Here is a 23,816-nt window from a genome sequence, read left to right on the forward strand (position 1 = left end):
TATCTGCCAGTTGCTCCTGCTGTCACAACATAACACTTCAAATGGTTTTCAAGATCATTTTTACTTTACTGATTTTCTCAAATCCCTCTCACAAGCTTCACTACACCTTAGGTCGCTGTTACATTTCATAGGAGACTATGATAGGCAGCTATCTCAGAGGACGAGAAACAGAATAGAATGTACCCAGGAAGATAGGGGAACAATTTTTTTTAAAAAAGAAATAATAACCATGGTTAAGTGCTGAAAGGTTAAGTAAAGGAGTGATTAAATATGATCATTGGATTGAGAGTTTGAGGGTTATTGTTGCCTATTGAAAATAGTTTTAGCTTGTGGTGAATATAAACTAAGTTGCTGTGTTTTCACCCGTATGTATGAAATGAGGAAATGTGAATATTGTGTGTGGACCACTCTTTCAAGAAGGCTAGCTGTGAATGGAAAGGGGCAGGATGAAGATAAGATTTCATTTAAGATTAAAAAGATGCAAGTGCATTTATAAAGAAGTCCACAAAGAGGGGTAGAAGTTTAGAAGAGAAGAGAAAATGATGTATTTTGTTCTTATTCCCTCTTCCTTAAAGTGTTCATACTCATTCATTCAAATCCTTATTAATAACAACCCCTAGTATTTCTTGCATATACTGAATGTGTCACTGTGTCTGATGTTATAGGAAGAGGACTATAAGGTCTTATTCAAGCTCTTTGGAATTTATAGTTTAATGCCATAACAGAAAATGTGAATAGGGGTCATTCCTGCTTTGAGCATATTCTTTAGCAGAACTTAATATGGCCTATTTCTATGGAGAGTCATGATTTAATGGACCTATCTGGATAAATCACAGAGTGGAACTTCCTTTTAACCTTGACACAAAACCAGAAGTAATTCCTGCCTTACAGGCTGTAGTCTTAAGCAGTGTTTTATCAGGCTTCCATTAAGATGATATGGCTTAACCCAGGGTAGGGTTAAATCCATGTAATGATCAGTTATGTTATAATGGGACGTTGGCTTGAGCCCAAAAATAAATCTCCAAGCCTTAGCAGAAATCTCCAGGTTAAAGGAATCCCCTGATGAGTCAAGTAATGCCTCCAAATGCTTATTACTGTAGTTGTTTAGTGGCTTCTAGACTTAAGTGTAAACAAATTTTTAATGAAGGCTAGTAACAGAGTCTTTAAGAAAACAAACAAGAAAAGGTTTTTAGATTTTTTACAACAATAATCATCTTTTTATTTCCTTCCTTTCTTTCTTTCTTTTTTTTTTTTTTTTTTTTTTTTTTTTTTTTTTTTTTTTGAGACGGAGTCTTGCTCTGTCACCCAGGCTGGAGTGCAGTGACGCAATCTGAGCTCACTACAAGCTCCGCCTCCCGGGTTCATGCCATTCTCCTGCTTCAGCCTCCCGAGTAACTGGGACTACAGGCGCCGGCCACCAGGGCCGGCTAATTTTTTGTATTTATCCATGGTGAGTATTTGATAAATCATAGTATAAAAATTGTTTTACTTCCCAGCACTTTGGGAGGCTGAGGCGGGCGGATCACAAGGTTAAGAGATTGAGACCATCCTGGCCAACTTGGTGAAACCCCGTCTCTACTAGAAATACAAAAAGTAGCTGGGCGTGGTGGCGGGCGCCTGTAATCCCAGCTACTCAGGAGGCTGAGACAGGAGAATAGCTGGAACCTGGGAGGCGGAGCTTGCAGTGAGCCGAGATCGCGCCACTGCACTCCAGCCTGGCGACAGAGCAAGACTCCGTCTCAAAAAAAAAAAAAAAAAGTTGTTTTACTTTTAGAGAGTGCATTGTTCTTTACAGCTGATAAAGCACTGCAATAAGCAGTATTGCTCTCGATTCACAACATCTCTGATCCATAGACAGAGGATGTATTGCTATTATTTTATCACAAATAAGGAAATTGGGACTCAGAAAAATTAGTAGCAATAGCTGACAGGTTGAGGGCTTTTGCACCAGGCATAATGTTAAGAAATTTACTCTATGCTATAGAAGTTATTATTAGCTGGATTTTGTGGTTGAGAAAATTGAAAAGAAGTAACTTATTCAAGTGTATGTGACAGGTAAGTGACAGCCATAGCACAAATCCGGGGAGACGGACCCAACAGCACTCTGTTGTGATGTTGGGTGTTGTGATGCTGTGCTACCTTTTTAGGGTTTCCACGCGTGAGTTGTTGTTGCTGTTTTTCCTTCTTCTCTGGGTCTTCTAATACAACTTCTAATAAAAATGAACTGTCAGAAGCAATGCATTTATTATGTAATATGGTTATCTAAATGTTCTCCAAAAAGTTCAAAGAAAGTCAGTGGGCCAACTTAATTTATAGTCATGCTTTTAATTAGTACACGTGTAGTTTCAGCTTCTAGTCAGTGACTATCTCAAAAGTTTTTTTTTTTTTTAAAGACAGGGTCTTGCTCTGTCACCCAGGCTGGAGTGATCATGGCTAGTGTGATCATGGCTCACTGCAACCTTAACTTCCCAGGCTCAAGTGGTCTTCCTACCTTATACTCTTGAATAACTGGGACTACAGGCACACGCCACCACGCCCAGCTCATTTCTTTGTCTATTTTTTGTAGATATGGCATTTTGCCATGTTACCCAGGCTATTCTAGAATTCCTGATCTCAGGCAGTCTGCCCACCTGGAACTTTCAAAGTGCTGGGATTCCAGGCATGAGCCACCATGCCTGGCCTCAAAGCATTTTTGTTTGTTTTAATTGAAGAATTAACAGTCATTATCTGCTGACATGAATTATGGAACTTATTATCAACTGAAGCCAGCTTATGTTTATTTTACTATGAAAATATTGTAGATGTAGTAAATGTCAAAGAAATAAAATTCAATTCAAATTCAAACTTATTGTGAAACTTTTGAGAAACTCATGAATTTATAAAGCAATTGAAAAACTTGTTATTCAAAATATTTATTACAATGAAACTTAATTGATATAATAGGAGTTATATTAATGTTGCATAACAATTTCTCTGATACTATTTTAAAATATATTTAAGAAAAATTTTAAACACATTGTTGAATAATATTCTGCTTTTAATAGATTCAGTGTCAGACCCAGAATATCAGGAATAGATTCAGTGTCAGACCCAGAATATCAGGAAGTCATCTGGTCAAGCCTGTAACTATTAACTGAAGCACTGGCCTTTTTACTGCCATTATCAACTAACAGTGGTAACACTGAAATATGTCATCCATCCAGTAATTGCTGGAGTATTATATGAATCTTGCCGCCTGATTTGAATGTAGTATGTTGCTGATATTACTCAGTGTTCATGTAGATTAAACATATATTTATGAAAACACCAATTCCTATCCCATGAAGATGGGTATAAGGAGGAAGTTTTAGATAAAAGCGTAGTCTTGAATTTGTTTTCTAGTTGTGTATCTGAAACAAGCAGAATATCACAATACTGAAAAGTGAAAATGAAGAGTTATAATGTTTTATTTTGAAATAATTATAATTTCATAAGAGTTTCAAAAATACAAGAGAAGTCCCCTACACTCATCACCCAGCTTTTCCAGTGGTAACATCTTACCTGACTGTAGTACTATTGAGGGACTTGAGCACCTGTGGATTTTGGTATCTGTAGGGGGTCTTGGAACCAGTCGCCCTCCAATACCGAAGGATGACCGTACTTTATCTTCTATCAGTAAATGATCTAAAGCAATAGTTGCCTAAGTATGAACCTATTTTGCAAACACTGAAAAGTAATACCTTTTTCTCAATAGTAGATGGAAATTATTGAAACCTTCTGACATATCAAAAAAGTAAACATTAAAATATGTTTCAAAAAGAAAACTCATTATTGAAACCGTCTGACATATCAAAAAAGTAAATATTAAAATCTATTTCAAAAAGAAAACTCATTCACATTTCATCTTAAAACACAAATTAACCCGGAATGTATTCAAAGTTTTGATTTTTTTTAAACTTCCACAATCCAAGCAATGTCTCCACAAATGCATCATTTTAATGTATCATGTTCTGTTTATGCATTCATTGGTTGACAGGCATTTGGGTTGTTTCCACATTTTGTCTATTTTGAAATATGCTGCTCTGAACATTTGTATACAAGTTTTTTATGGACACAATTTCTCTTGGATATAAACTTTGGAGTGGAATTACTAGGTCATATGGTAACTCTATGTTTAATATTTTGAGGGCTTGTCAAACTGTTTCCCAAAGTGGCTGCAGTATTTTACAATCCTATCAACAATATATGAAGGTTCCAATTTCTTTTCATGCTTGTCAATACTTGTTAATGTATTGTAATTTTAGCTATCCTAGTGGGTGTGTAGTGGCATCTCTTTGTGACTTTGATTTGCAATTCCCTGATGACTAATGATATTGGGTATCTTTTCAAGTGCTTATTAATCATCTGTATATCTTTGTTAGAGAAATGTGTACTCAGATATTTTGCTCAGTTTTTAATTGAGTTGTCTTTTTATTGTTGAGTTGTTCTCTATCAGATGTATGATTTGCAAATATTTTCTGCAATTCTGTGGATTGTCTTCACTTTCTTGATGTTGTCCTGTGAAACATAAAACTTTTATATTTTGATGAAAATATTTGATGATGTATATATTTTCTTTTATTGTTTTTCTGTTTGGTTTCATATGTGGGAAACTATTGCCTAATTGGTCATGAAAATTATGGCTATGTTTTCTTCTAAGAGTTTTATGGTTTTAGCTGTTTCAGTAAGGTCTATAAACTATTGTCAATGAAATATTGTGTATAATATGACATAGGGGGTCCAACTTCATTATTTTACATGTGGATACCCAGTTGTACCAGCACCATTTGTTTAAAAGACTATTATTTCCCCAGTGATCTGTCTTGGCACTTTTGCAAAAAATCAATTGACTGTACATACAAGGGTTTATTTCTGGATTTTCAGTTCCACTCAATTGATATATAGGCTTAGATTTACGCCAGAACCACACTGTCTTAATTACTTTAGCTTTGTAGTACATTTTTAAATTGGGAAGCATATCTTCCAACTTTTTTTTAGTATTATTTTGTCCATTCTGGGTTCTCTGTATTTTTATATGAATTTTGGGATCAGCTTATCAATTTCTTCAAGAAAGGCAGCTGAAATTTTGATAAGGATTACATTAGATCTGTAGATTAAGTTGGAGAATATTGCCATTTTAACAATATTAAGTCTACAGTGTATAAGCCTAGGGTATATTTGCCAGATCTTCTCTAATTCCTTTCAACAATGTGTTTTTAGTTTTCAGTGTACACATTTTGCACGTCTTTGTTACATTTATTTTATGTAGTTTCTTCTTCATATTATTATAAATGGAATGGTTTCCTTAATTTTATTCTTCAAATTGTTCACTGCCTATGTGTAGAAATATAACTGATTTTTATATATACATTTTACTGAACTCGTTTATTGTCATAGGTTTGTTGTTTTTACTGGAATTTCTATATATGGGGTCTTGTCATCTGGGAATAGAGATAGTTATAGTTTATCCTTTCCAATGTGGATGGCTTTTATTTTTTTTCTTAACTAAATTTGAGATTCAAATTTTATAGCATAACAGGTTTAATTGTAACACATTTTTGAAAAACATGATTATATTAATTTTGGTATCTGTTCCAGTACACATTTTCTGTACAACAGTAGATGAACCTGGAGAGCAAATCATTCTCATTTTGTAACATAGATGTCAGCAAATATTTATTGAATGCAACATTATTTCCAGGAATGTTCTAGGCATTGTAGAGTTTAGAAAGAAAATGAGCTTTGTTTATAAACTTAATTTCATAGAGAAACCAAGTCTCAACATGCTTGAAATAGCTCCAAGGAAAATATAGTACTGAATACAAATTTGGTGGATAATGGGGAAAGTAATATGATGTTTCAGACTAATGTAAGTATTAGGACGATGGAAAAGGCAGAAAATGGCCTTATTCTTTTAAAAAATGGTTGGAATTTTAAAATTAGCTCTTAGAAAAATAATTCAGAGGATGGAATATAGTTTCAGTAGGACTTTAAAAAAAGAAGACTAATTAGAAGTATTTTATGATTAGGCAGATATAAAGTAGAAAGTTTAATTTTAATGAAAATAGAAAAAAAAAAGATGAGGAGAGAACTTTTGAGGGACAAAAAATAAGACTTGATGAAAGATTGATTATGGCAGAATTAAGGGGAAGGGAAAGATAAAAAATATGAAAAGAGGTCCTATGAATTGTTCAATGTACCAAAGCTATGAGTGACAGAAATAGGACTTAAAATATACCCTTCTGACTTCAAACCCTGTGTTTATACCATGCTGCATTTCAGGAATAACTATGAGGGGTAGTAGGCTTTAATAGGTTCCCCCACATTTCAAATCGCATACCATTGATCCAACTCATGTTCCTAAGTAGGAAAAATGTTAAATTTTTCACTGAAGTGCACCTTATAGCACAGTAATGTAAACTCTTGCTGCATGCATTCTAGAGGTTATAGCCAAGAATGCTCATGATAAGTAGGAAAAAAGAGCAATATTTATATTAAAAATTTAAATGAATGTATTCCAATCTATAATATGAAACATGCATTCATTAGCTTTATGAGACCATGTTACATCAATTTGAGCATCCAAATGTAATCATATTGCAGGAGCAATTGTAACTTATGTAGTCATATCATGTTCTTCTTCAATCATTTAATGTGAGAATTCCTGTACATGCTTCTTGTATTAAATTTCTTCATTTATTCAGTAAATATTTGCTTCATATTTACTCCATTCCAGGCCCCACGAGAAGAAATTGTGGCTTTGTTAAATAAAGAAGGCAGCTTGCTTTTTATACTAGCTAAGTTTCTCTTAACTATCCCATTTTTTTTTCCCTCTGGCATGTATCCCTGTTTGCCAGAGAAAATCTGAGTTTGCGCTAGTTGTTCTGGAACCCTGTCAAGTTAGCTCTCTTTTCATTTTCATATGTGAACCAATTTGAACGATAACTTGCATCATCACCTGTAATGGCTAATTTTATGTGTCAACTTGACTAGGTCATGGTATGCCTAGACATTTGGTCAAATGTTATTCTGGATGTTTCTGTGAGGGTGTGAGGATGAGACATTTGAACTGAATAAAGCAGATTGCCCTCTCTGTTGTGGGTGGGCCTCATTCAATCAACTGGAGATTTGAATATAACAAAAAGGTTGAGTGAGATGGAATTTCTTCTGCCTGGCTGCATGAGCTGGAACACTCGTCTTTTTTGGCCTTCAGACTTGGACTGATGTCTTACTGGCTCTTCTTGGATCTTGTACCTGTAGGATTTTCAACTAGAACTTACTCCATTGGCTTTCCTGATTCTCAGACCTTTGTACTCAGACTGAAACTACGCCAGATTGCTGACTGTAGATCTTGGGATTTCTTAGGTTCTATAATTGCATGAGGCCATTTGCCCATTCCTTAAAATTATCCTCTCTCTTTTTCTCTCTTGCTCACTCACTTGTTCTTGCTCTCTTACACACACACACATACACACACACACGGTTCTGTTTCTTGGAGAACCCTGACTAATAACAGTCATACGGCTTGTAATACATTAAATTTGCATGCATGTTTCAGTAAGATTTCAATTTGAATACATATTTTCAGTCTTTAGCTTCACTATTGAGGAACTGAATAGGAAAATGGTAAGTATATGAATGCCAAAATTCTAGATTCATTATACATTGAACTTCCAATAAAATGATGCAAAGTAGAGGTGAAGAAGTTTGCTAATTGACAAAACAAGATGACATTGATGTAGCACTTTCACATATTTATATATTTATAATATATTTCTACTTTAAATTAAACCATTAAATAAAGTCATTTTCCCCACTGAAGCTGATCGGTAAGGTTTTGACAGAAACATGAGCTAAGTTTGTATGCAAAAACTTATGATAAACTATAAACCTGGAAAATTCATGAGATAATAAATAAGTAGGTATACAATGGCAAAGTAACACATTCTTTGAGTATTTACTATCTGGTAAATGCTTTATGAGGTTCTTTATATGAATTATTTTACGAAAAGACTTGGTAGGGATAAGGGAAACTGAAATCTGTAATAGAAAATACTAAATAAAAAACGAAAACTGACATTTACCAAGTGCTTACTACATGCCAGGCACTGTTCTAAATTCTTTATGTGTACTAACTCATTTATCCTCACAACAGGTTATGATGATCTTATTTTAACCTTCCAAGTGAACAAAATGAGACACAGAGATGTTAGTTAACTTGCAAGGCCACTCTCTGGAAACAGTGTCTTGGTGGAGCCACTCTACTCCATTTTCCCTTAGAAATCACTGCTGTGTGCTGCCCATAGGGGCCTGAGCTGAAGCTACACAGTGCCTCTAAGGAAACAGTGCTTTGGCAAAGCTACTCCATCTACCCATTGTAGTCACTGTGCCAGAGCTCAGGTAGCACCCTACATCCCAGAGAAACGATGCCTTGGCTGCCTAGAGCAGTCACCGCTGCCTGTGCGTGAGCTGAAGCAGTATCCTGGTCCCTGGAAAAACAGTATCTTGAATGCCCAGAGTAGGTATGCTTCCCTCCTCCCCATGACAGGAAATGGTGTCTTGGCCTCCTAGAGTGGTCATGTACTCAAGTACCCAAGCTGAAGAGGTGCCCTGTATCCCAGAGAAATAGTGCTTTGGTCACCCAGAGCGAACACCAAACCCCTCCTACCCCTACAGAGGGCCTGACCAATGAAGTTAGTTGCATAATACCTCCCAGGGAACTGGTGACTTGGCCAAGTAGAGCAGCTGTGCATCCCAGGGCAGAGCTGACATGGTACGCTGAGTCCCAAAGAAACAGTGCAGTGGCTGAACTGAGACACCCTGTCCTACAGGACAAACAGCTCTAGTACCCTGCTTCCCTGGAGCTGGACTAGCCACCTAGAGCATGAGCTACTGAGAAATTCTCCTCCCCAGGGAGTAGAGTCATAGCTGTGTTGTTCTTTGCTCCCCAGGGCCCAAGCAATAGCTACACTATACCATTCTCGGGTCATTGCTGCCACTACACTTGGCTTCATAGAGCCTGGGGCACTGCCAATTTTTACCACCTCGGAGTCCAGAGTCACCACTACATGGTGCCTTATCCCCCCAGGATCTACGTTGTCTCTGAGCCCTGCTGGGTCTGGTTCCCAAACTGTAGCCTACCCTACTCCCTAGATCCAAACTTTCAGAGCATTCCTAGGGCAGAAATGCTCTGAAGGTTTGCACCTGGGAACCAGGGTAGACTAGGACAGAGTCTCAGCTACAACCAAATTCCCTTGGTCTGAACTGCGAGGGTGCCTGAGGGTCATGGATGCTGCCTCTGTGGGCAGTCTACATCCAACACTCTCACAGAGAGTGAATCTGCACCCCAGAACCCATATGCCACAGTAGTTTCATGAGGACCTGAGCCTAGGACCTCAGCTTCACAGCTACTCTGAGTAATTGCACCCTGGAACCCAGCACTACTGTAGCTACTTGTAGGCCATGTCAGACCTGACACCAAGAAGGATCTCCATGGCTAAGTCTCCCCATTGTGGGGAAAATGCAAATAGGAAGATATAATACACATTTTCAGACCATTTTATCCAACATATGCAGAATTTATATATTTTTTTTATCATCACATGAAATATCCTCCTGGATAGACCATATGTTAGATTAAAAACATAAGTTCCACTAAATTCAAAAAATCAAAGTGATATCAAGTATCTTTTCTGTTCATAACACAGTAAATTTAGAGATCAATAACAAGAACTTTCAAAACTGTACAAATACATGGACTTTAACAACATGCTACTGAATGACCAATAGATTAATGAGGAAATTAAGAAGGGAATTAAAATATTTCTGGAAACAAATGAAAATAGAACCACAACATACCAAAACCTATGGGATATAGTAAAAGGAGTATTAAGAGGAATGTTTATAGCAATAAACTTCTACATCCAAAGAGTAAAAAGATTTCCAAAAAACAACCTAATGATGCAACTCAAGGAACTAGAAAAGCAAGAACAAACCAAACCCAAAATTAGAAAGAAGGAGTAAAGATCAGCAGAAATCAACAGAATTGAGACTGAAAAAAAAAAAATCAATGAAATGGAAAGTGGATTTTCTTAAAAGATAAATAAAATCAGCAAACCATTAGCTAGACTAAGGAAAAAAAGGAGAAAAGACTAAAATAAACAAAATCAGAAATAAAAAAGGACACATTACAACTGATATCACAGAAATACAAAGAATCATTAGAGACTATTATGAACAACAGTATGCAAACAACTTAGAAAGCCTCGAGGAAATGGGAAAATCCCTGAGAATATAGAATCTATCAAGACTGAACTAAAAAGAAATAGAAAACTTGAACAGACCAATAATGAATAATGTGATTAAAATCATAATAAAAAGTCTCCCACCAAAGAAAATTCTAGGACCAGATGGCTTTACTGCTGAATTCTACCAAACTTGTAAAGTAGAAATAATGCCAGTTCTTCTCAAACTGTTGAAAAAATGGAAGAGGAGAAAATTCTTCCTATTTCCATGAAGCCAGTATTATCCTGATATCAAAACCTGACCAAGATGCAACAAAAAAGAAAACTATAGGCCAATATCCCTGATATTGAACATAGATGCAAAAATGGCTTATAAAATAATAGCAAACCGGTATTTTGGACTTAATACAACAGCAAATAAAAAAGATTATATATGATTATCGAGTGGGAATTAACCTGGGATGCAAGAATGGTTCAATATAATCAAATCAATGTTCATGATACATATCAACAAAAACCATTTGATTATCTCAATGGACACAGAAAAAGCATTTGATAAAATTCAACACATCTCTTCATAATAAAAACTCTCAACAAATTATGGATAGGAGGAACATACCTCAGCATATTAAAGCCATATATGACAAACTCACAACCATATATGACATGCTGAATGTAGAAAAGCTAAAAATTATTTTACCATAAGTACTGGAAGGAGACAAAGATGTCCGTTTTCATCATTTTTATTCAACATAGTACTGAAAGTCCTAGCTAAAGCAATTAGGCTAGAGAAAGAGTAAAAGGGCATCCAAATTGGAAAGAAGGAAGTGAAATTGTTTCTGTTTGTTGATAACATATTCTTATATGGAGAAAAATCTAAAGTCTCCACCAAAAAATTCTTAGAATTGATCAACAAATTCAGCAAAGTTACAGCATATGAAATCAGCACTCGAAAAATCAGTAGTGTTTCTATACACCAACAAAGATCTAGCTGAAGAAGAAAACTAGGAAAGGAATCCTATTTACAACAGCTACAAATTAATACCTAGGCATAAATTTAACCAAGGAGGTGAAGTATCTCTACAAGAAAAACTACAAAACATTGATGAGAGAAATTGAGAAGGACACACACACGCACAAATGGAAAGATTTCCATGTTTATAGATTAACACAATTAATATTGTTAAAATGACCATGCTATTCACTATGATCTACAGATTCAATGCAGTTATTTTCAAAATACCAGTGACATTCATCACAGAAATAGAAAAAACAATTCTAAAATTCTTACAAAACTACAGAAGACCCCAAATAGCCAAAACAATCCTAAGGAAAAAGAACAAAGCCAGAGGTGTCAAACTTCAAAATATACTACTAAGGACTAATGACTTCAAAATATACTATGAAGCGCTGGTAACCCAAACAACATGGTACTGGCATAAAAACAGACACATAGACTAATGGAATGGAATGGAGAACCCATAAGTAAATCCATAAATTTACAGCCAACAGATTTTCAGCAGAGGTACCGAGAACACTTATTGTGGAAATGACAGTCTCTTCAAGAAATCATGCTGGGAAAACATGATATCCACATGCAGAAAAATAAAACTGGACCCCTATCTTTCACCATGTACAAAGATCAACTCAAAATGGACTAAAGATAAATGTAAAATCTGAAAATACAAAACTACTAGAAGGAAACATAGAGGAAACACTTTAGGATATTGGTCTGGGCAAAGATTTTACAAATATGACCTCAAAAGCACAGGCAACCAAAACAAAAATAGACAAATGGTATTATATCAAATGAAAAGGCTTCTGTACAACAAAGGAAACCATCAACAAAGTTAAGAGACAACCTACAGAATGGAGAAAACATTTGCAAACTATTCATCCAATAAGGGATTAATATCTAGAATATATAACAAACTCAACAGCTTATAAACAAATAATCCCTTTTTAAAATGGGCAAATGATCTGAATAGACATTTCTCAAAAGAAGACATACAAAGTATATGAGAAAATGCTCGACATCACTAGTCATCAGGGTAGTGCAAGTCACAACTATGATGAGATGATAATTCACCACAGTTAGAATTACTATTATTAAAAAGACAAAAATAACAAATACTAGTGAGGATGTGAAGGAATGAGTACTTTTATAATCTTTTGGTGGGAGGATAAATTAGTACAGCTGTTGTAGAAAACAGTATAGAGGTTCCTCAAAAAAGCTAAAAATAGAATTACCATATGATCCAGCAATCTCACTACTGGGTATATCGAAAGGAAAGAAGATCAGTGTATTAAAGAGATATTTGCACTCCCATGTTTATTGCAGTGCTAACCAAGATATGTCCATTAACAATAGCCAAGATATGGAATCAACCTCAGTGTGCATAAACAGATGAGTGGATAAAGAAAAGTTGGTCTATATGTACAATACAATATGCAGCCATAAAAAAAAATGAAATCCTGGCTGAGCACAGTGGCTCACACCTGTAATTCCAGCACTTTGGGATGCCGAGGCAAGTGGATCACTTGAGACCAGGAGTTCAAGACCAGCCTGGCCAACATGACAAAACCCTGTCTCTACTAAAAAAAAAAAAAAAAATTAGTGGGGTGTGGCGGCACACGCCTGTAGTCTCAGGTACTCAGGAGGCTGAGGCTCAAGAATTGGTTGATCCAGGGAGGCAGAGGTTTCAGTGAGCCGAGATCGCTCCACTGCACTCCAGCCTGGTGACAGAGCGAGACTCCATTTCAAACAACAACAACAACAACAACAAACAAACAACAACAAACCTTGTCAGTGAAATAAGCCAGGCACAGAAAGATAAATACTGCATGTTTTCACTTATACTTGGAAGTTCAAAAAGTTGTTTTTATAGAAGTAGAGAGTAGATTAATGGTTACTAGGGACTGGAAAGGGTAGATGGGATGGGATAGAGAGTGGTTGGTTCATGAATATAAAATTAACAGTTAGATAGAAGGAAAAAGTTCTGTTGTGTGTGTTTTTTGTTTGTTTGTTTGTTTTAGCACTAGGGTGAATAAAACTAACAACAATTTATTGTGTATTTTCAAATAGGTAGAAGAGAGGATATTGAACATTGGCAACACTAAGAGTTGATAAATGTTTGAGGTGATGGATATGCTAATTACCCTGATTTGATCATTACACATAGTATATATGTATTGAAATAGCACACTGTACCCCATAAATATATACAATTATTGTGCATCAATTAAAAACTCTGATAAGTATAAAGGACTAATTTTTCAGGAGACATACTTAACGAGGTTGGAATAAGATTTACACAGTATAAAATTTAAGAATGCCTAATTCTTGCACAGTATTTATTATGAAGAAAATTAAATAAAAATAAGCTTGCTTCACATACAATTCAGTTGAAAACACATACATTCAGTTGTAATAGTCATTAGTTTAATTAACGTTATTAACATTGGACATCCATTTCTAATGAGTAAATATTAAGTAATTGACACATTAAAAAATAAGTAATCAGTCCAGCATCTTAAATATGTAGTTGAAATGGACTCAACTGTATTCTTTTGGTTTACAGATTCTTTTCATTTTGGGAAAAGAACCAAAACTTTCTTTTGATTTTCAAAAAATGCTAACATAATTATAATAAGGCAGTTATAATGAAGTATTGGAGGTCTTATCAATTATATTTTTTTCACAGATAAATTTAGTATTTTCAGTTGGATTTGGATAATAAACATAAAACATCTTTAGATATATGTTTCAAAGTATCTGTAAGCTGATATGCCTCCATTCTGTTCTCATTTCATGATTTTTTTTAACATTAATTTACTCTTTCAAAAGGTATTTATTGAGTTATATGCCATGCATTGTACCAACTTTTGGAGATGCAGTGATGAGCAAAGACGATGCAGTCACAGATAATTATTTAGGCTCTAGAGTGATATATGCTATAAGGAATAAATAAACGGGACTGTGATTGTATTTTACAGTTCTTAAAATGACAGTAAAATAACTGACTTAAGCTACTACCAACAAACTCAAATATCTATCTAACTTAAACCAAACTTTTGGAAAGCTTTTCTCTGCTAGCATGGTATTGAATGTATTTCCTGTTATCATATGCTTCATGCTTCTACAACATACAAAATGAAAATGTTTCATTAGATTGTGGTCAAGTTAGTCTCATGGGAAAATTTGCCTCAGTTTATTGTTTTGAATGTAAGGTGCCTTTATAGTTAGTTATAAATATAAGAGCAAGATGAACTGTATTAAAAATTATGTTGATGTACTATTAGCTTTTCTGAGGAGAAGGGAGATTATAGGCCCCAAATAACTTATTGCTCGTTTTTCCTTATCATGGTTTTGGAAGGAAAAGACTTTGCTTTTTCATGTGACATTAGTAATATTGTAGGACTTAGAAAACTGAACTCAAGATGAGATGCTGCTTATGCACTGGTTAACTTTAGGAATTGTTCAAAAAGACATATTAGAGCTATTCCACAGCGAGGAAAGAATCAGTGAGTAAATAAACCAGGAAAGAGACTGGGGACTAGCTAAATGTAGAGGTTTTCAGTGTTTGTCTTGTGATTGTTCTGTATTTATCAAGCCTTATTGATTTTTTGCAATGTGAGGTGAACTCCTCCATGCTGCAGAATTTTGTTTTCCCATTGGCAGGATGCTCTGCTGCCTCTTGATCTCCAGTTCTCTTTGATTGACATCCTGTAGTTAGTTTCTTGCTGGTTTACTTTGATGATTCTACCTACTTCATTCTTAGATTCTCTGGTTATGATCTTATAAACAGTGCCACTCATGACTAAAACGAATGTATTCTGGACAAAATAGGCTCTATTTTCTTTCTGAACTGCTAATAATTTTCAAGCATAAAAATTTTCAATCATAACCCCGAAAGTCTATAGCTACCTACTGTAGCTTTCAAAGAATCTCTGTTATACACCATAGGCAACTCAGTGTTTTCTTCTAACACTAAATTTCAAGCAATTGAAATTTCCTCCACTAGCTGAAAACTAATACAAGTATTTCAAGTTTTTCATCACTTTTTCTGGCATCAAATCTTGGATGCATCAAATCATAGAAAGCCCTTTGGCAGTAAGAGCTGCTTCCACCTGTGAAATCTTTATTCTGATTTCTTAAGAGGAAGATTGATTTAATTATCAATGTTGACTAAGTAAATGGTGAAGCTTTTGTTTTTGGTTTGGTCATGGTGTGCACAATGTCTGATCCTGTACCCTTGAAAGTGCTCTTGTTTATCAAGACAGCACTGGAGAAGGAGATTAAGTGGAAACCATTTGGCTGCTGTTTTTGGAAAGATAGCAAGGCATAACATGCTTATATGAATACAGAGCAATAGAACACAAACTGCCTTTTAGAAATTTTATTGTGAAGTTTATATTTCATTTTATTATCTGATTTTAAGAATTGAAAAGTAAATAGCCCAACTAACAGTCTTGATTTTAATATATAATAAATAGTTTAGTTACCATACAATTGAAGGGTGGTGTTCAACATAATCATGAAATATATTTTCTCTTTTATGGTGGCATGAACGTGAAAACTTAATTATTTTCCCCAATAAATTAGCAATTTAAAGCTCTTTGCCTTTCTAAAATGTCACTGCATTGCAAAATATTGCACAGATGACAGAGATAGCTTGACCATGACGTATTAAATGCTAAATGTTAGGTGCAGCATGTAAAATACATTCTGCTTTGTAAAATTATTTGTTAGAGAGTTGCTGTCATTATTTATGTCAATCATTTATTCATCTGTTCCGTCCCAGGCTTCTTTTTATCTAGTCATTTTCAAGAAACGCTGATGCCTGCTTCTGATCTCTAATTATTTAAATTAGAATCTCTGAGCCTGAAAAGGTGCTGGGCCAAGGTCTAAGAAAAGAAGTCCTAAGGCAGGAATGACTGTGGCTTGTTTGAGGCACAGCAGGAAGATTTGTAGAAGATTTTTGTGAATGGAGTGGGTAAGGCAGGGGGGCTGGAGAGAAGAGAGAGGGAGAGACAGAGAGAGATAGAAACAAGGGTCAGCTTATGTGAGATCTATAGGTTTGTAAGTGTTGTCGGAAACTATGAAATGATTTTTATGCCTGGAAATGATGTGATATTATTTGCATAAAAAGATCATTGTGACTTTAACATCATTACAGAAAAAATATGGAGGACATCCTTGGAAATTGCACATTTGATGTTTGTTGTGATTTGTCAGGTGTTCACACCTAAACCAAATTGAGGTAATTCTGTTTGGCAGATTAATTGTATGAGAAGAAAAATGTGTTGGGGAAAAGTTGAAACTTATCTATTCATCTTTTAATGACCTGGTTTAGAAAGCAACTTAATGCTTACCATGCCTTTGATATATATGGTGATAATTATCCTGTGCTAATGGAGAGAAAGCACATTTCTTTTGATAAATATATGTCATTTATATCAATACATTTTTTCTTAATTCAAAGGGATTTTGAACAAAATCTAGTTTCCATCATGATTGCCTGCTTTTCCAAATTTAATTCTATTTCCTTATTGACAAAATGTTTTTTGTAAGTACTGAGATTTATTGTTGCTCAGTTTTAAAAAGTAAAAAATTATTTCATGACATCTTTATGAACTTGATTTAATGTGCTAATGACTACTTGCATGTCATATACTTCTACATTTCAGTCAAGATTTTCATTGTAGCAATTGACCCATTTTCTGGAAATAAAATTGTTAATAGTAAAACTATGTCTATCTCATCATTTTTCTGAGCACATTACAAACAAAACTCTGGAAATATTCCATGTGAAAATGTTTCCTTGTGAGACAAAATAAGAAATTATTTGGATCTTCAAAATAAACATTAATGTATTAAAAATATGAGAAATACCATTGTAACATTTTAAAAATATGTTTAGTCTTTTTGAGTGTGTGTGTAAAACACCTCAAACGTTTCATAGAACTAGTGTTTCTCAGAACTCATTTTTGGAAATGTTTTTCTACATATATAACTGACTTTTATTTCTGCAGCTGATATTATTGATGATGCCTTACTCACCTGCACATGTTTATAAACAAAACAAAACAGTGGAAAACTTATGATTCTTTTTGACACTGAACAGATGTGAAATTTATTCCCTTATTAGTGCCTGCAGGACGTACAGGTAAACCTGTTAAAGGTCTGTTGCTTGTTTTTCTAAAGTCTTAAATTTAAATTTACAGGTAACCCCAGGCTTTTTCACAAAGGAATAACTAGAGTCCTCTTAGCCATATGCCAAGATATTACATGTTTGTGTTTCTTTAACAAGCCTCTGGACATTATGGGTGTAGATTCTTTCCATTTTTTCACCTATTATCTGACTTAGAAGGCTGATGGATCATACTGGCCAAGAGAGTAAAACATTATTTGATACTTTGAATGCACACAGTATCTTTTCCCACCAATTGTGTAACAACTGAAACACTTGGAGATCTACCACATCTTACTTCCAGCCAGTGAAGGAGAACAGAATATGGAAAAGGAAAAAGATGCTTAATAGGAGGTATGCTCTAATATTTTAAAAAAGAAAAAATATGAATCGTAAAGAAAGGTAGATGAAGTAGATAAGTGACTGGAAAGACGTCCTATAGTTAATTTCCTAGGAGTTTTGGAAATATTAAAGTTTGAAAAATTACTACTTTCTCAATCTTTATTATCTTTTAAATTAACATCATTGCCTGCTTTTTCTTCTAGAAAACACTGTGTTTTTCAAGTGTATCTGTAAGAATTTAAAGTCATAACATCTAACTGCCTTTGGTAACTTCGAGGGTTCATTTTTACACCTTTGAATAATTACAGTATGTCTCTGTGTGTAATGTTTTTAGTCTATAGATGGTTACTTGGTGTGTGTATTTGTAGATGTTATGCAATAATTCTTGTAGCCGTTAGAGTCCAATGGATTGGAACTATCAAAAGCAATGGCTGTGCATCAAGGAATAATTGACTAGAGTTTAGTTTAGGTGTTTGCAGGAACCTAATTATGGAGGAGTGTAAAATTTATCTTGAAAATTCCAAAGAAGCATTGAAGGATGATAGATAGGTGGATGGCAGAATCAAGATTTGCAGTTATGAGCTATCAATGCCAGAGAACAGAGCAAGGACTGGGGAAAACAGTGTAGGAATGAATGAAGAGTTAGTCCAATTTTCAAGGCAAAGGGTTATTAGTCTCTGACACTAATGGAATGAAGAAGAAGATATATATTATAATGCTCTTTTGAAAGCAAAATATTAAGTTGGAGTAATAGTAATTGTGGTTTTTGCTATTGTAGGTAAGATTTGATGACAGGATGTAGAGAGTTGAGTGAAAGGGAGAAATACTGTACAACTTGAAGAACTGACATTTGCAAGGTAAGAAGTTTGAAAGAGGAGCAGTTTTAATCATGAAAATAAGGGCTTATATGGATGTGTCTAATTTGTGTCAGCTTTAAGAGCTAACCAGTGGCAGTAGTCCCTGCTGATCAGACTTTACGTGCTTGTGTTACATCAGATTTTATAGATTATGTTCTATTAAACTTATCAGATCTAACATTGCAGCTTTTTAAAAGGTGTATTAAAATCTTCAGTTTACATTCAGTGCACTTAATGTGTGTTATTGCTATTTTATCTAGCATCTAGCTTATTTAGAACTTGCTGACCTCCCTCTGTGCTTCTCAGGAGAATCATTTGCTGTAGGTAAATAATTAAATAAATCCTTGTGGATTCCTATCTGATCATTTTGCTCAAGCAATAGGCAACCCTTTTGCAAATAAATGCCTGCAAATCCCTGAGAAATCCCTTTTGGCTTTCCATGTGGGTGTTTGCATTTCTGTAGTGTGGAGGATCACTGAAACCACTTGTTGATCCTCAGGGTTACTGGGTTACTTATAGGTGAAAGGAGGTCTGTGGAGAGAATTGACAGTGGAAAGTGAAGAGTTTAAATTGCAAACAGCATGTTCAGAATACTACCATGCTTAAGGTAGTAGGCTGTCAGCCTTCACATCTGTGTAATAATAAAGCCCAACTAATTTGGAACATTCTGTCTCCAGGGAAGTATGAAGAGGGAGCTATAAGGCAGACTATAATCTTGAAGGAGAGCAACTATGGAGCATTATCACTTTCTCTTTTCCCCTTCTTTTTTTCTTTCTCTGGGAGGGAGATGCTAGTCATCTTGGTACCCCATGGTTTGTGGTTTTCTCCAAAGAAGGGAGATTAGAATCTCATTCTGAATGTCATCCATAATTTTTGTTGATCTGCTAGTGTAGATCATGGGATGTGTGTGTGTGTGTGTGTGTGTGTGTGTGTATTTGGGTCATATATGTATCTATGATACATACACACACACATATATATGTATGCACACACACACATATATATACTTGGGTCAATTCATTTTCATTTTAACATTCACCACTAGAGTGGTTGGATAATATTTGAAGGACTTTAATCAGTGATCTAAGTTCTGGAGGCACCTGGGGCAAGATTTCAAATTGCTGTTTACACCTGTACCACTGGGTTAATTAACACAAAAAGTATTAAAAATAGTGTTTCCCTGATGAAACAAGTGGTGTTCATTATATGCAGCTGGCTAGAAATATGGTTTGGAAACCTCTGCCTTGCCAGCTGTGTGCTGGTATGGCAGTACACATGGTCCTATACTCCTGCCCTGCCATTTCTTTTATAGAAGATCTGTCCTAGGATCTTTTCCTGGATTGACTGGGAAGGTTAATCTTGTAGGGGATGCAATTTTATTTATCTTGGAGATCACCATTCATGTAAGGGGCTTTTGTAGTGATAGACTAGGGACTTCATAGAGCTTACTGGAACAGTATGTATGACTGTTTTTGTGCCTGCTGGCTAATATTTGCTTATGAGGCAGAATTTTGTTTGTGCTTTGTTTTGTTGTGAAATATACCTGGTTGTCGGGTTGGTTATGAGGAAGCGTAAAATTCTTGAGCGCTACCAATATTTATTAGAAGGAAGCCAATAATTGTTGATTGAACATTGGTTTGGGTCTTGTTGCAAGTCTGCTGGGAAGGAATGTCTGCAACATTGTCTGAGGGTCACCGAACTTTAGAAAGAATGAATTAAGAGAGGGTAGGCTGTCAAGAAAGGCATGGTAAAGATAGTCCAGGCCTGAGAAGTAAGGGGACTCTAGTTGGCCCTGCAGGAATCTGCTTCATATGTTATGGGACACACAGAGATTGCCTGAAGAGGTGAGACAAGGGAAGCAACACTGCTTTTGGAATCTCTGATGTCAGAAGACTATGAAGTGGGTGATATGGTATATGCACACTTGAAGTCCATGAATGTGTTGCAGAAAAGAGCTAAAGGGATGCCATCTGGGCAGACCTAGAGAGAACAAGTGGCCAGAACATTAGTAGGTTAGTGTCATACCAATGCCAGGGCCGGATAAAATGATGATGGGAACAACAATGTCCAGCAGGGAAAGAAATGATCAAGACCAGCTGTCCAACTTTTCTGCTCAACTGAGGGACATTGCTCAGGTTATCCAACTTTCTGTGACACCTCCAGCAGCCAGAGCAGGCCAACCAAGAAAAGACAGCATAGGAGAAGAGGGTATGGGGCAAAAGAAGGGCTAGTAAAGGAGGAAAGGAAACTCTGAATTAGAAATTTTATGCTGAACAGTGACTGAGATTTGAAAATCAAGATAAAACAAAGCCCCCAAACACCCCATAAAAACAAAAACCAAGAAACAGTTTACATGACGAAGCCACTGGACTAAGGATACTAGAAAGGCAGAATTATTTTCTGTAGACAGATTGAGGTTTATGAAGTTCATGACGTTATATGCAATTCAAGAGAAAAAAATAAGCTTCATGTCACATATCTGAGTATTAAGTGCACATATTTCTGTGTTAACTGCCCAGTATGCATCTATTGCATCTGAACTAGCTCTCTTTTCTTTCTCCCTCACCTTTTGATTCATTTGCATATCTATCTGTTTACAATTACATGGGCTTTTTGTATTTTACTTTGTAGGGCAACTTCCATTTCTTTCTTTCTCCTTCCTTCCTTCCTTCCTTCCTTCCTTCCTTCCTTCCTTCCTTCCTTCCTTCCTTCCTTTTCCTTCTTCCTTTCTTCATTTTTCTTTCCTTCCTTCCTTCTTCCTTTCTCCTTCCTTCCTTCCTTCCTTTTCTTTTTCTTCTTCCTTCTTCCTTTTCTTTTTCTTTTCTTTTTCTTTCTTTTTCTTTTCTTTTTCTTTTTCTTTTTCTTTCTTTTTCTTTTTCTTTTCTTTTCTTTTTCTTTTTCTTTTTGTCTTGAGACAGAGGTCTGTTTGTTACCCAGTTGAGGCAGGATGGTGATCTGGTCACAGGTGCCTGCCTCCCAGGGTTCAACACATTCTCCCGGCTCCTCACCTCCCGAGGCTATTGGGACTCACAGGTGCCTGCCACCATGCCCAGTTAATTTTTTGTATTTTTAGTATAGACGGGGTTTCACCGTGTTAGCCAGGATGGTCTCGATCTCCTGACCTCATGATCCTCCCGCCTCGGCCTCCCAAAGTGCTGGGATTACAGGCATGAGCCACTTCGCCCAGCCCCAATTTCTTAAATCCTTGCATCTTCCACTCAAGAAAATGTGGCGTATGCTCCTTAACTTATATTTTGACATAACATTTCAGATACTTTCCTCTATATTAGACAATAGATAGAAGTGCACATGTTTTTATTTGTTGTAGTAACAAAGGGATGTTTTTACCTTTACATGTAGTTAAATTTTTGTTTATATGTGCAAATAAATAGAACACAAATTCCTTGAGGACAGAAAATCTGTCTTGTTCATTGTTATATCACTATCATACAGACATTATCCCTGACATTCAATAAATATTGGTTAAATGAATACATTTCAGTTACTGGAATGATGTCCCACTGTTTATAGTTTTTCTCATATCTTAGTATTTGTCTGTGTCTGTGTGAACTGGTCACGATGGTTAGGGGAGAAGGCCACGTGCTGGGGATGTTGTCTCAGCTGCAGGGCAGACAGTTGCATTCCAGTGAGTAAATAGAAGCAGCATGATGTCCAAGGTTACCCAAGACTACCTCCAGGCGCTTTGGAGGAAATAGATTAGCTCCAGGAGTCCCCGATGGAGCAATAGGGAGCTTTAGCTTGTGGGCATGGCACAGCAATGGAGAATCAGGTGGTATTTAATATGTAGACACCTGGGGCTATAACAGGTGTTCTTTTTGAAGTCTAGGTCTGCCATGCCAGTCAGTGGGATTTATTTGTCAAGTTTCAGTTTCTGGAGGGAGGGTGTGGCAAAAGTACATTAAGATTCTAGGAACTCAGAAACAGATATCAAGATAGAAATAGTTACATACTGAAGCCCAAGGAGAGCTGCACAATTAGGAACGTGGTGGTCTATGGCCTCTTAACAGAATGGGTAGCTTCTGAGAGGGAGGAGGCTGTGACTCTGGACCCAGCCATCATCACTGTCCTGCAACCTGTCAGAAGAGTGATCAGTATCATTGAGTGAGGAATGAAAAAGCCTAGTTTCTCTCTTTCCTGAAATGTTTGGACTGTAGGATGGGTGGGTGGGGGTTCTGATTGTGAAGCTTGGAAAATAATGACGTGGCGATGCTCTGTGGGTACACTTGTAACTATTAGTGCAGCTCATTTTTTCTCCCTTTCATCTCTTTCTTTTGTGTCTCCTTTACAGCAGAAACCTTTCTGCTTTCTATCCCTTCCTCTTCTCTCTTTCAATCTTCTCTTTCTCTTTTTTTTCTTCTTCTTTTGCCTTTCTCCCAGCTGCAGGGTATGATTTTGTAAGTATGGTAAAAATTATGTACCTAATATCTTATGATTAAGGTAAAGAAAATCTAATGCATATGTAAGAATTAGAAAAAAGGTCTGGGGATTTTTTTGGTGTGGAGGGATCTATAAAACTGAGAAAGAATGTATTTTTTTCTAAGACATTCATGTAACCTATGAATACATTTAATTTAGACTTTAGGGCCGTGTGTGGTGGCTCATGCCTTTAATCCCAGCACTTTGGGAGGCTTAGGTGGGTGGATCACCTGAGGTCAGGAGATTGAGACCAGCCTGATCAATATGGTGAAACCTCATCTCTACTAAAAATGGAAAAATTATCCGGGTGTGGTGGCATGCGCCTATAGTCCCAGCTACTCGGGAGGCTGAGACAAGAGACTTGTTTGAACCCGGGAGGCAGGGGCTGCAGTGAGCTGAGATTACACTACTGCACTCCAGCCTGGGCAACAGAGTAAGACTCTACCTAAAATAAATAAATGAATAAATAAATAAATAAATAAATAAATAAAATAGACTTTAGTTAAAAAAAAAAGTGTTTTCAGTATAACAAAGAAAATACAGAAGCCAAAGGTAAATTATGTTTGCCCTATTGTTCTTGTGAAGAAAGAAAAGATAACCACAGCATAGGTTTATCTGTTGTTATTGCTTTGAATTAGCTGTAGAGCAGTTATCTGTAAATGAAAAACATATTTCCTTTTTTGAAAACTACACTTTTTTCAGTGACTTAAGATTCATAACAAATT

General features: G+C 35.9%; 1 protein-coding gene across 11 annotated transcripts in view; it reads left to right on the forward strand.

The window, feature by feature from the left end:
- GULP1 (GULP PTB domain containing engulfment adaptor 1) overlaps positions 1–23,816 on the forward strand; it is a 308,512-nt gene that overhangs the window by 58,052 nt on the left and 226,644 nt on the right. For 2 of the 11 annotated variants that reach the window (XM_031651397.1, XM_031651396.1), the window contains exon 2: positions 18,576–18,654. The exons of the other annotated variants lie outside the window; for them this stretch is intronic. The gene's annotated coding sequence lies outside the window, so the exon portion shown is untranslated. The remainder of the gene's footprint in view (positions 1–18,575; positions 18,655–23,816) is intronic. 11 annotated transcript variants of the gene reach the window in all.

The sequence above is a fragment of the Papio anubis genome, chromosome 10, assembly GCF_008728515.1.
Source record: "Papio anubis isolate 15944 chromosome 10, Panubis1.0, whole genome shotgun sequence".
In the NCBI taxonomy this organism is placed as follows: domain Eukaryota; kingdom Metazoa; phylum Chordata; class Mammalia; order Primates; family Cercopithecidae; genus Papio; species Papio anubis.